Source organism: Passer montanus, unplaced genomic scaffold (genome assembly GCF_014805655.1).
Source record: "Passer montanus isolate IOZ18808 unplaced genomic scaffold, ASM1480565v1 scaffold2, whole genome shotgun sequence".
Classification (NCBI taxonomy): domain Eukaryota; kingdom Metazoa; phylum Chordata; class Aves; order Passeriformes; family Passeridae; genus Passer; species Passer montanus.
In genome coordinates this window covers 7,044,345-7,057,462 of record NW_024366591.1, presented here as the reverse complement: position 1 = coordinate 7,057,462, position 13,118 = coordinate 7,044,345, and positions in this window count along the sequence as shown.

Here is a 13,118-nt window from a genome sequence, read left to right as displayed (position 1 = left end):
AACAGAGATTGAGAGGTTTCTTAATAAATGCGCCATGTCACAAGGGCAGCAGGCCAAGTTGTGGGTTACTTTGTTGGAGCCAGGAGCTCTGAGACATCTTTAGTCCTGCCATGACAGAGGCTGTTTCAGTTTCTGATCCTTGTGATAAGTCCAGCTTTCTCTGCAGCTCATGGGTAATACCTTTCCAACAGAACCCACAGCACTCTTTTAGAGAGATGTTATTCCTTCCTGAGGCAGGAAATTTCAAGTTTGTCAAAGAAGTTTTCTGAGCCAACAAGGGCTACAGTAGAAAAATTTTGATCAAAAACAGGTGCACAGGCTGGCTGGTAGGCTGAAAAATAGTCACTGTGCAGTTTGCACAACCCCTGAGGAAAAGATATGTAACTCAGTGTGAGGAGAAGAAAATGAGCTCTGGGCTGAGTGTGGGATGGGGGATCTGCAAGGAGCTGGAGAGGGATGGCTCCCTCAGCAGCTCGTACTGCAGTCTGCAAACATTTCACAGCAAGTCTGGCTTAACTGGGTGGCATTACAGCTTTCCTGGCCCACTAGGGAGCAAATGTGCTGCTTCCTTCTTCCAGGATGATGAAAGAGTGTAAGACATAAACAGCCACAATTATCATGGATTAAAGTCTTGGGAACCAGAAGCAAAGGCTCCATCACCACCCCAAAAGTTCTGAGGAGAAAAGACCCTTGTGTTGGGGGCTGAGTGTCTTAATAGAGCTCACTGATGTTGGGGAATGATGTATGGGGCAAACAATTTTTGGGGATGGGGCAATTTTTTCATTTTAGCCTATAGAAACCTCCAGTAAAACCATTTAATCTGATTAATCAAACACCTATGGCATTGGAAAGAAACTTTCCCAACTGTGTACAGATTTTGCATTTAAACTGCCCTCATTTTCTCTAAGGCACGTCCTGGAGGACAGCCACCTAACTTCTGCATTTCCTGAAAACAGATGCCTATTTTTGAGTATTAAAGTCTCCCACAATGCCAATGCCCATTTGAAGAGCTGTGCACACAGAGCAGCTTTGCTGCCAGATGCAGCCATGCAGCACCCCAGACACCCTGACGAGGATGCTGTGAGGGGCTTGGCAGGCAGCAGCTGGAGCCCACTGCTGTGGCTGGGTGCAGGGATGTTCCCACAACACCCAAAGCACAGGGACAATACGCTTACACAAGGCAAATGCAGCCCTGTCCTTATGTCCCTCCACAGACCACAGCAAATTTCTCCATTACCACACCACACCTGGACCTAAGATGGCCCAAGAGACACCGGATGTGGTTCCTTTGCCCTGCTTATAGCAGAAAGACATGACCCATGATTTGGGCTAGCTGAAAAGATGCTCTTTTCTTCATGTGGGGTGGAAATCTGCTCAGAATTTCAGTCTGGAGTAAAAAGGCGCCTTCCTTGCTGGCAGCCTTTGCAGTTGCACTGTCAGTGCCAGAGAATTTCATTTATTATAGAAGCCTCTGAGAAAGTGAGAATTGTCAGGATTTTTACTGGAAGTTTCAGCTTTTTATGATTACCAGGAAAATCTATAAAATGGCATTAGAGCAAGTCTTAAAGCTTCAGAAAACTGAATACAAATAAAGATTAATCCAAATTTATTATTTTTGAAATCTAAACACTGTTGATTATTTCAGTGGCCCTAACTCATGGTTTGTATATGTCTTGACGTGGTTACTGCTCCTGACATGAAATAACACTACACTGGCTTTGTTTACAGGCAAGGATTTCCTTCCCCAATAAATGATTGAAAGTGCTCAGTCAATTAACTCTCCAGAGTCGTTAATTTAGTAATTTCCTGATCATTAACAACCAGTTCTTGAAAAGCAATAACACCAAACTACCCCAAGAGTGGAAATCTGTGGTTTAGACCTATGAAGCCCTAACATCAGTTTTCTAATGCTGCACTGACTGAGGAGCATTCCTTTTCTCTCCAGAGTCTCTTTGCTCTCAGGCATTTCTCAGATGGGAGATATGGAAATCTACTGCCCCAGAAGCATATTAATATGTATGTTAAGGTAGGCTTATATACTTTATCTAAAATATGTAATATAATTTATTATTTTTATAGAGAGATATACATGTGTTTTAGGTACATGTAGCACAACTTGTGTGTTGTCACAACTGCCAGTAGTGGGGCAGCTGGTCCCCTGAAGGTACTGACAGCCAACTTTGGGTTCACCATGCATGGATTATCCAATTTTACAATTAACTGGGAAAGAGTACCAAAGCCCTGCACAGAAAATTACCTGTAATCATGGACTCACCTCTGTCCCAAGGGCAAAATTCTGTTTCTCCAGTTACTCATTAACGTGGAACCCAAAAAATCTCCTTTATGTTTCATGGACCTCTGAAGGGAAAGACATAGGAATGTGCATGTGTATCCATGTGGGAATGAGGCTGTGGTGCTGCAAGGAAGAGACCCCTGTGGCCAGTGCAACAAACCTTGTCATGACAAAGGCATGTCAATCAATTTTGCACCACTTGTTTTGCTTCTAAATGGGAGCCAGACTTCAAAACTCAAAATATTCTCCAAGTGGCAGGGCCAAGCAGGCAACAGAATGCAGAACTCACTGTAAAATGCCCCCTTTTCCCAGTTGGTCACTTTGCTGAGGAGGTTGTTGAAGCCTCTACAATGTGATTGGTCTCCTTGAAACAAGGAATCAGGTCTCCCTGGTGTCCTGCTACAGATCGGAAAGATGTTCTGCAGCCTGCAGGTATTTTCTCCTTATTTCTATGCCTCTAGCTTTCACCCTGCATATACATTGCACACACAGATTTCTTCTCAGCCAAGCTTGCATGAGAAAGCAAAACAAAAATATCCCAGAAAACATTTTTGCCTCTTTGTGTCTCACAGTCCCTACAAGCCTCAGAAGCCCTGGGTAATTCCTGAAGGCAGACACCTTCAGCTCCAGTCAAAATGTTTAACACTCAGCACTTAGCCTTTCAGATCGGAAAGCAGCATTGACTTAAACAATTTACCAAGGTATGTGGCAGCTCAAGAGGGCTTTCAGGCCTTCAGAGGCTCAAATTAGACGTGGCAGCTCCATCCTGGCATTGGCAGCACACAATGCCCTCCTCTGCTCCAGCTGGCCCTTCTGGCTGTCACACTGGGGTGCAATGCTCCATAGTGGGGTGACTACCAGAGCTGAGCAGCGTCTCCCTGACACAAGGGGAGCTGTGAAAGCTGCAGAAGTGGCCTTCAGTGGGACATTCTTAGTGGAGAAACCTCGTTACTTCCTCTAGGCAAAGGGCAGGATGCTTAGCTGTGTTTGCAAAGCAGGTTGAAAATACACAAAAAGCTATGGATCCGTGAGTAGAAAGTGCATCCAGCAGCAGCTCCAAAGCCGGCCCCAAATGTGCACCGTGGCAGGCGTTGTGGAGGTGCTGTCTCTCTTTCTGTCAGCATGAGCACCAGTGAAATGCTGGGTCTGCCTTCCCCCTGAGGTACAATAAGGCCCTGTTTTCCAAGCAGGAAAACATTTCCATTTCAGGGCAACAACTGCCTGCCAGAAACACAGCACACAGAGATGTGAGGGTGAGCACCCTTGCTGAGAACTGGGAACCCCCTGAGAAAGGGCCACAACTACACACAGCTGGGATGTGCCAGTTCCTGTCCTACTTTGTGTGAGTGTACTGAAACATCCATGGGCTATAGAGAGTTCTTTCTCAGGAACGTTTGGCAGCCTTTTCTGTTTGTAGGTGTATTTTGAATTTAAGTTTCTCCATAAACTCTACTGCTTCAGCAAAGTCTTGTCTTTATTGCATACCAGTGTGTGCCACCTCTGCAGGACACCTCAGTGTGGGAAATTATTTAGGGCTGCTGGTGGTAGACTGGCCAGCCACAATTTCATCCCACAGCAGCATTCCTGTGCAGCATGGAGCCTGTCACGGTGTGGGGACATTTACTCCACCAGCAGCTTGTGTCTCAGCTAGCATCCAGAAAGGCATCTTTGCCACCATCTCAAGTGACTTACAAAGATCTATTTCTTGCCCTTCCCACCAGGAGGCTGCTTCCAAGTGACTTCAGCTGATGCTTTTTGCAGCTTTTCAGGAGTTTAAAATGATGCTTTGAGCTGTGTTCTGGCATGCAGCCAGAGGTGATGCCAGGATCAGAGCCCACTGCTTTACTGGATGTCTCTGAACGGGAGTCTTGATGTACTTTGCATTGTCAAGAGACTACCCAAGGGATTTCAGTGCAGAAAAGTTCTTTGGAATAACTTTAACACTGGAAAAAATTATATCCTGTAATAACAAAATAGGCATGTTCACTCATTGGGCTACAGGTCATGCAGTCAGCTGAGGCAGGGGCGTCCTCTTGGCTCTTCACAAAGAACTGTGGGCTGTGAGTAATTTGGGAAGGGGAACACTGCCATCCATCACTGGTCTCCATCACTGAGGCTGAGACAGGCTAGAAGGGCCATGAGCACCTTGTCTTTACCATGGTTATTAGCAATTGGTTGGGCCAGGATGTTTTTATATTCTATTTCTATTTTCTTTTCTATTTTATATATAAAAAACCTAATCCACAGGCCCCCATGGCCTTCATCTCACCAGTCCTCAAAAGATGACAACAAATGTCAGTGTTACTGTCCTTGGGCTTGAAAGTGCTTTACACACAAACATGACCAGCATCCCTGCAGGACAGCCTCTAAGGACCTCTCTAGGTGAAGCGAGGGATCTGAGGTCACACTGAGTTTGCAGGCAAAGACTTCAGTCCTGCAGCAATGTCCCCCATCACTGCAGCTTGGCTGTCCATGGCTTCCATCCCAGGTTATCCCTTCGGCACCAGAGCGGGAGGAAGCACTTTGGGGTGGAGGCCCAGCACTGCTGCCAAAAGGGACAGAAAAGAGCTGGGCTGTGCCCAATCTGCTCTGGAAACAACATGACAGATGGAGCTGACTCTGATCTTTGGAGTTTTGCTGAGAGCAGAACCGCTGGCAGATTTTCAGTGTTTCAGTTGCTGTTATAAAGAGTATTTCTAAGCCCCAGGTTCCTGAGTTTAAAAATATATGTATATCCTTGTTTGTATCCTGTTGACACTTGGTGTCCTTCAGGACCGTGAACACCCCTTCCCTACAACCACCACTGGTTTTGAGTCTCCCTCAGTGACTGGGCATGGAAAGAGAATGTGCGCTGCACAAATGGATCAGCTGTTTGCGAGAGGTTGTGAACTGACCGTATTTTGTAGGTAGCTGATTGCAGGTGCTAAGGCTGTTAAACTCAAAAGTTAAACTCATTTTAAACGTGGCAAGAGTAACTTGAAGCCTATGAATTTTTAAACAGCCAAGCTCTGGATCAATTAAAAATCTTTCAGTGCACCTCTCCAGTAACAACTTGTTCATGTGCCATGTGCTTTCCCTCTCTCTGTAACTGGGTTATAATCACTGTCTTTACAAAGCTATGTGGTGCACGCACTTATTTGGCTTGTCTGCTCTTTTTGAGCCAGTCTGACAGCAGGCATTTGGTCCTCTCATCTCAGGAGGGTCATTGCCTCACCAAGGTGGGTTTGGAGTCTCTCAGCCCTGAACAGCTGCAAGAGCAGAGAAGAGACTGAGCCACATCACCTGTGTGCCAGAAGGATGCTGGAGCTGTTGGTCCTTTTTTTTTTTTAAATTTAAACTGTGAAGAACCTCAGCTCTATCTTGAGGCAGTGGGAAGCTCTGAAATATTGGATTTCCCCTTTCATGGAGCAGGAAACTGTTTTGCTCTCCCACCAGTTGCTATGCCCGACCTTTTTCTCTCCAGGGTGAGGGAGCATGTGGGGTGTGTGTTGGTCTGGAAGCTGAAACTCCACAGGTGCTGGCAATCTCCTCTCACAGCCCCGTGGGAGCCACTGGCAAATGCAACTTCCCTGGAGCCCATGTGTTTCAGCTGGGTGTTGGTCAGGTTGGGCTGAGCAGCTGCTCCAGAGTCTCCCTGTGATGGACACACAGGGAAGCTGCTGCGGAAACACTGTGTGCAATGTATCCTACAAAAACAGCTTTTTCATTGGAAGTTTAATGATTTCTTCTCTAAGTATTTCTACTGCCTGGCAAAAATAAAAGTGTCTAAAATTAGCTTCCCCAGATTAAAGACATTTTTGTCATATTTGGTGCATTCCTATCCGAACACTGAAAGCCAGCTGTTTGGGCTGGGTTACAGAGAGCAATCTGTTTGTAACTATACTGATCTGGCATTTCTAGCCCTGGAATTAATAGGTTTTTTTATCTTTCTACATCCTAGGTTCATTTTTTTCCATGCTAAGAGAGTGCCAGAAGAAGCATTATAAACGCCGTATAATTAAAACCAGAAGTGCCTCACAGTGAACTTAATTGTAAATGCTAATGGCATTTCTATCAAAAGTAATACCCTAGGGGACTCATTGCAAATTAACTAATAAGAACTCAGTGATGTTGCTTCTATGGATTTTAACTGAAATTGTACAGTTAAAAGGAGTCAGGAGTTGGATTTTTTTCATGTCTCAGTAACTGGGGTCACTGACTGCTGGATAAAACCTGTAAAACCAGATGCAGAAGCCACCCCTGATTCTGTTTTTTATTATCATGTAACTTCCCTTACCAGGACATTACCATTACAACCCAGTTTTTCCATCTGCTCTTTTGGCTCTACACTGGTGAAAGTCATTTGGCTTCAGAGAGTGGTGTTGGAGACAGAAAAGAACTGGGCTCCAGTGTGAGGAAAGAGCAAAGGCGAGGCTGGCAACCTGGTGGTTGGGCTGATGCCAGCAGAGGGACCAAGGCTGACTCTATACATCTCAGGGCTCTGCACCCTCTAGTACAAAAGAAAAAAAGAAAGTTGATAGAGACAAAAAAAAAGGAAAGAAAAAAAAAAAAAAAAAAAAAAAAAAAAAAAAGATTTAAAGAATGCCCACAAAAATCCAGCGGTCTCTTAATAGCTGTGCTTTGCAAATACTTCTGTGCCTGATTTTCCAGGCATGTGTGAGATGCTTGCCCAGGGGTTTTTAAACAAAGTGTTTTAGGAGACTTTGCTCTAGCTGGTGAAACCTTCCTGTGGCCTCTCCACCGAGGTGCTAGCTGCAGGGGTGGGGACTTTGGCAGGATGGCAGAAGACTGGAGATTGAATAACAGCTCAAGATGAAAGGTTTTTCTGTGCTGAGGGTCATAAGCACCGATGGGATGCAGGTGAGCTCTGGTGCCTGGCTTATGGGCTATTGGTGGTCAAATGCCACAAAGGGAAAGTTTCCCATCCTGGCATGGGGCCCTTTGCTAAGCTCTTGCTGCAACAACAATCCCTGCTGCTGGAGACGAGCCCGCAGGGGAAGCTTCCCAATGCTGGAGCAGGCTGGACTGGAGGCTGACAAGCTCATCGGCAAGTGCCCACCTTGCCAACTCCTGGTTCTTGGTCCATCCATGAACAGGAAGCCACCCCTTGAGCCCTGGAGAGCCCTGACAGCCCAGAAGGGACATCTGTCTGCCAGGAGTGACCTAGACCAGTGATGGGGCAGGGAGAAGTCTCCATCACCGGCTGTAGGCCTGAGGGACCTGGCTCCAAGCTTTGGCATGTTCATGCCATGCTGGGAAGGAGGGGAGCAAGTGTCATTCCTGGTGGAGAGGTGCTGGATACGTCAGTGACAAGGAACTGCACGTGGATGGAGGGAAGAAGCTTGTTCAAAGTCATAAGCAAGATTTGCTTGTTCCCAGACAGAGCTGGTTTTGAACCAGCTGGTGAAAAGAACATCCAGGAGGGTACTTTGCTTTTTGCTAAGTTTGCTCCTAGTCACCAGTGCTCCTGAAATATTACTTGTGAAACCTCAGTGATGAGAATCTTCCCTGGGACTTCTGTGGGATTTCCACAGTCAGATGATTTGATGCCTAAGTTAGCTGGTTGACTCAAAGCTTGGGTCAAGGTTAGTGATAGAGACATGGTACAACTTGCCCTAAGATTGGGCATTCAAAATTATTTTATCTGGGATTTTTTTCCTTTCTCAACTCCATTTAATGGTTTCTGGAGGAAAAGCAGTTAAGATCTGCATGAAATATAACATGCCAGGTGTGCCCCCGTGAAATCAGGTCCCTGATGCCTCGCTATGTTATTAAAATGTCTTGCAACTTTAAGTTTTCTCACTAATAAGGCACTGCATGGCTCTTAGTAACTGCTAAACCACTCTCCTTGTGAGATGGGAGACAGAGAGGATGAAATAGAGGACAAGCACGAAGCAGTACTCCTGTGTTGGGAGGATGGTGGGCCAAGAAGCTCTCATCTGTCGGTACTTTTGCAGCGACTTTGGCCAGACTCAGTTTCAGGAGCTCAATGTGTCAGTGTCTGACTCAGGCCATGGGGTGTGCTGAGGGCTTAGAGGCAGTGGCACAGCCCTGGGCAGCAGCTCCCAACCCCTCAGTCCCTGCAGCAGTCGCTGCCTGCACTGCTGCCAGCCTGGTGGGAGCTCAAAGGTGCCCTCCTACGTGCTCTGAATCACTGGCAGCAGCTCCGTTTCTCCAGGACAGAGAAGTTATGAAAAAAAGCTTTAATTACTGGCCATAAACATTTGCAGTATTCTTGCCCTGGAGCAAGTGAGCTGCAGCCAAACGGGTGGAACCCAAAGGGATCAGTGCAACACTCAGGCCAGAGCAGGGTTTCTTAAACATAAGCTTATAGGCACACACCAGAAGTTTCTTTCTTGGCAGATGTAAGGTCTGAAAATATGTCAAGGATAGCAGGATGTTCATTTAGAACTTTAATAACAAACAGCTGTAATAAAGCCCAGGCTGCCTACAAGTCAAAATAAGTTTTGCCACCAAGCTAAGTGCAGCCAGTGCTCCAGCTCATAGCTTGGAAATGTCACGGTGGAGAGGACACATGTGGTGAATTTTCTCCTCCCAGCTGAATTATGGTTTTTCTTCCATCACTTTTTCTTCTTCTCCTGTCTCCATCAGAATGCCACTGCACCTTTTCATAGAAGCCAGCACTTCACAGCAACAAAACATTTCTCCTGAGATAATAATTTGCACCTACTGCAAGTGGGAGATTTTCAAACACTGCCTTCAACTCTGGTTATTGGACTTCAGAGAACAAACTCAGGAGACAAATGACCCATTGAACTTCAGGGTCACTGGCACTTGATACTTTTGGTAAGAAGAGAAGCTAGGGTTCAGGTCAGGCCCTTGTGTAAACCTCTGTTTGGTCACTGAAGTCAAACCATCCAAAAAGCACAGAAGACTCTTTCCGTCCTTTTGCAATTTTTTTCTTTTTCATTCCCTTTTTCATTTTGGAGACAAGCATGATAGGAAAACTACAGTAAGCTATTTTCAGGGCAGCTATATGTTTTTTGTTTTGTTGGCATCCCAGTCAAATCCTGACTTGCCAAGTGCATTTAGCCCTACATCTTGATCCTGCATAAGGTCCAAGTTTCACAGCCATGTGCCCAGCCATCCTTTGGGTGAAGAACTTTTTTCTAATATCCAACTTAAACTTCCCCTGACACAACTTCAGGCCATTCCCTCAGGCCCTGTCACTGGTCACCACATTATGGTTTTGATCTCAGAGTAATATACAGTAACATACTGATTCAAATGGGTGATGGGCAAATTTGGACAGCAAAGCCCAGGGGTCTGTCTGTAAATAATGCCTACAAAGTTGGGTTTGTCTCCCAGGGACGTGACTCACATGCTCTTTGGGGGCTGTTGCTGCTGAGTGATCAGCAGGACTCCGCCTGCTGCGTGCTGCACCAGCACCCACAACTATGACCTCAAACATTATCCCAACCTCAGCAAATACCACCAAAGTAACCACTAAATCAATCAATCAATCAGTCAGTCAGTCAATCACCATTCTTCAGCCACAGCATCTTTTCTACTCTGCCTTTACAAGTCTTCACTCATACATCAGACCTGCTGGCTCCTTGTGCTGAGACAGTGCCCACATGCTGTGGATTAGCCTTTAGCAGAGAACTTCAAAAAGTTGAGAGGGAGCTTAGACAAGATTGAAGCAAATTATGTGTACGCCAGATCCTAAACTTAGTCGGAATATCACCCTTAGTTGGCTGTGGAGTCTTTCCAAACCAAATTCATCTTCAAATGCCTTTTTAGCTGCTGGAAATCCAGCTTGAGTACAAATGAAATTGTTTTTCCAAATACATTTCTGGAAGAAGTAGATGTAAGCATGCAGAAGAAAAACTATCCTTGTGGCTGCACATTTGATTCTCTTACACTTTGGGAACTTGCTGCATATCACAAAAGGCAGGCAGTGAGACTACCCAGTGGCCTCTGCTAGCACCTTCCTTTTTGTGAGGTACTTTTAAAGCCCACACATAACCCATTCTCTTCCCCATCCTGCTTGGGTGAAGTGAAGGAACAGCTGTGTGGTGTTTCATTGACAGCTGGTGCTAAACCACAACATGCAGTTTTCAAATTGCTTCTGCAATAATGATCCAGATACTTCTTTGGATTACCTGCAGATACTGATGGGAGAGCGTGTGTGTTAGGTTTAATCTATTACAGTGAAGTACAAATAGATTTTGGTCTTCCCAAATCTCATCCCCTGCCCCCAGCTGTCAGATTACATGATAAAGCAAGGATACCTCCCCATATAGATTCACTTAAAGGCTTGAAAACACAGATGAAGTGTGCTGATTTTTTTTTCCCCAATAAAAAAATCTGGTTTCTAAATTCTTGATCAAATCATCCTTGGCTGTCTCTCAGGCAGATCCAAGATGCCCCAAACAACTCCAATGGCACCGAGGAAGGCAGGCTATCAAGGACAACATACAAAGCAGCACAAAAACCTTGACAGTTCTATTTAAAGTGACTTTATTAAAACATTGTTAATATAAAATGTGACCAAATACAATTTCATTTTTGTAAGAATGTTTAATAAAAACATATTCAAGAAAGAAGGAGCATCAACTCTTGTCAAAGCACAGGAAAAACCTACCAGGATAAGTAAAAAGTTCTGCAGCATGTTCTACCAGCTGGTCCCAGTGTGTATTAGGGTCAAGTTAGCCAATGGAAAAGACAGACAGCCCAGATTCTTCCCTAAGAAGCTTTAAGGTATTACCAGAGAGATTTTAAGTAACACTCCTTGACAGTAGGAGACTTTGTTTTCAGATCTCCCCAAATCAGAATAAGATTAGAATGTGCATCTTTATTTATTTTGGATTTACTACTTTTCAGCAGCTGAATGTACAGAAAATCAGATTCACTGGTAATGGTAAACCCCAAGATTAACATTTGTTAGATTTAGAAGGAAGGTCAATATCAATCATACACCTAAAGAATTTGTGTTAAAGTTGTTCTAAGCTGCATTAACCTCTGGATGCTTGTAGCAAATGCTACAAAAAAAAAAAAACAGCAGAAAAGTCCAGGATGGTAACAACAAACATTTTCTGAACTGCTGAATGCAGAGATAATATCCATGAACTAGAGGAGTGTCGTAGGTTGACAAGGAAGCGAGTTTTTTTGGGAAGTTATAGCCAAACCAATCAGTGGTCAGGTTTGAATATTGACACCTGCTGTAACCACTGAAGACATGGATACAGCTCTGAGAACACGGGGTTAAAAGCAGAGAACTCCCAGAGGAAGCCTCGCTTTTGTTGCGGTCAGTGAAGAGCTCAGGTGTCCAGCCCCGGGCTGCGTGGGGCAGGGGAAGCCATGCGGCCTAGACTCAGGGAGGCCAGGAGCCCCGGACGGACGGAGAAGGGGGCTGAAGGGAATGGAACTGGGCCGGCCCCTGCAGGACAGAAGGGTGGAGAAACACGGGCATGTCCCAGGCAGCCCCCCCAGACGGGGCCACCCTGACATTTGATATCATATGCCAGCAGCACGCAGGCAGAGGAGAAAGAGCAGGGGGGAAGGTGCAGGGCCGTGGGAATCCCGGGCAGGCCGCTGTGAGATTTCAGCTGTCCTGAGGGCAGCAGAGCCCGAGATTTTAACCCTCCCTAACACAAAAAAAACTTTGCGAAACATTAATCCTCCTTCATCTGAGAGAGAAGAGAAACAGCCTTCTGAGTTGTCAGAAGAAGACGGGAAAGAATTCTAGGTGGGAAGAAATGATGGAGTGGCCTTTAGCTGGACTTTTTTTTCTTTGTATAGCCATAGACTGAACCAATTTTGCCGTAACACAGAGACTGCATTTTGGGGGATGCAGTGGTTTGAGCGAGGAGAGTGACTGCTGTAGTGCCTGCCCGTGCAGGAGAGAGAGTGACCTGCTGTTCTCAAGACCCTCGGCCTCAGGGAGAGGGCGAGGGGGACTGTTGTCCCGAAATGGGAAACTGTTGTAGGAGGGTGCAGTGGTGCCCTCTGTCCTCAGAGAAGATCTCTGTTCTCAAGACCCTTGGCCCCGGGGGAGGTGAAAATGGGGTGGACTGTTGTCACAAAAATGAGAGTGTTGTTTGTAGGAGGGTGCAGTGGTGCCCTCTGTCCTCAGAGAAGATCTCTGTTCTCTAGACCCTCGGCCCCGGGGGAGGTGAAAATAGGGGGGGACTGTTGTCACAAAAATGAGTGTTGTTTTTTGGTACTTGGCAAAGCATCCTTAAAAAGAACCCTATAAGCAGTTTTAGTCCATAGACGGTAGTGAGAGCATTGTACATAGAAGGAGTATGTCATGACAGATTTTCTTCGGGTGGTGCCATGTGTGACATGGAAACATAAACTGTGTTTCCTAGAGAAGACTACAGTACAAGAGAAACTCCTCCCTCCCTTGATAGACTGAGAATTGATTACCTGAGGGGAGGTAACAACTGAGAATCCAAGGTTTTGTCTCACTGTGCTTTAGCAGAAATTAGGTAGAAGAAGGAAGAATGTTTTGGGAAGTTTTCATTCTGAATTTTGTGGGTTCCTTTTATTAATGATGTAGCTTAATGAAGTTTTTTTCCTTATTTCTAAGCCTAAGCCTGCTCTGCTCTGTTCCTGGTCACATCTCACAGGAGTCATTTGAGAAAAATATATTTTCATAGGTGCACTAGCACTGCGCCAGCGCCAACCCATGACAAGGAGTTTGTACATCTCAGGAACAATGTTAAAAAGCTTTCAGAAGCCTATAAATAAGAATATGCTATACAATGGCTTCTACTCTGTGGTGATCTTACCATTTAGCTAAGGAACCTTTTAAGAAAACACTATAAAAACTGGAGGTTTTGGCCTTGGTGTTTTG